Genomic DNA, 892 nt, shown 5'->3' with positions numbered 1-892 from the left:
TTCTTAATACATTTGTTTCTCACAAATTGCATAACAAAACTGATGTTCCAAAGATAAAAAAAATATATTATTTCTTTTTTCCTGGAATTTTATCCATCAGTAATTCCATTACTACAGCTTTCTCCCATCAAACTACCTTAAATGTCATTTTGAGGCTTGACAAATCTTACTCATTTTGGAACCTCCTAGAATAACTTGGAACTTGTCATGTAGGTAAACACTTAAAAATATTGAACAACCGAATCTTATAAGTCAAAAGTCAGGTATAGAACTAAGTATACTTTTTATTTATTTTTTTCCCCACTGTGCAACCCATTTCAGTACCAGCAGCCTAAGCACACAGAAGCCAGGCAATGGTTTGGGACCACAGTGTGCCCTGGCATAGGACACTATGAAAGGCCCAGGGGGATAGACTTGCCATATGTATTGTACTTTTGAAAGGATAGATGCCATGATTTCTAGCGTCTCAGCTGCTAAACATCTTTTACTTGCTCTAGAGTTTGACTGATCACATCTTCTAATTTGCCCAGGCCCCCTTTTTGTCTTGGCATTTGGAGGATTTACAACAGATTTTCACCTTTTAAACAAGCAGTTATTAATAGCTGCACTAAAATAAACAATGATGTAATACAAAATTGCTTGATATATGCAAGATAGGGAAAACATAATTAGAATAAAAGGGATTATTTATAGACCAACATCCTTCTCTAAAGGAGATAGGCTGAGCCACACAGCACAGGCACACATCAATACATTTGTAGCTATCATGTGAAAAATGAGTTATCTGAGAAGGACTTTATAGATTGACTTTTTAAATTAAAGTAATAACAGGTTTATAATTTAGAAAATCAAATGCTTCTATAAGGTGCATCTGGCAGTTCCCTGACATACT

At 34.9% G+C, this 892-nt stretch overlaps 1 non-coding gene across 1 annotated transcript; it reads right to left on the bottom strand.

Moving 5' to 3' along the window:
* Positions 1–301: 301 nt before the first annotated feature.
* Positions 302–436, bottom strand: LOC114089326 (small nucleolar RNA SNORA42/SNORA80 family). The gene has a single exon (XR_003582152.2). It is a non-coding gene; the product is annotated as a small nucleolar RNA SNORA42/SNORA80 family (small nucleolar RNA).
* Positions 437–892: the final 456 nt, after the last annotated feature.

The sequence above is a fragment of the Marmota flaviventris genome, chromosome 13, assembly GCF_047511675.1.
Source record: "Marmota flaviventris isolate mMarFla1 chromosome 13, mMarFla1.hap1, whole genome shotgun sequence".
Taxonomy (NCBI): Eukaryota; Metazoa; Chordata; class Mammalia; order Rodentia; family Sciuridae; genus Marmota; species Marmota flaviventris.
This window is presented reverse-complemented; position numbering and strand designations above follow the sequence as displayed.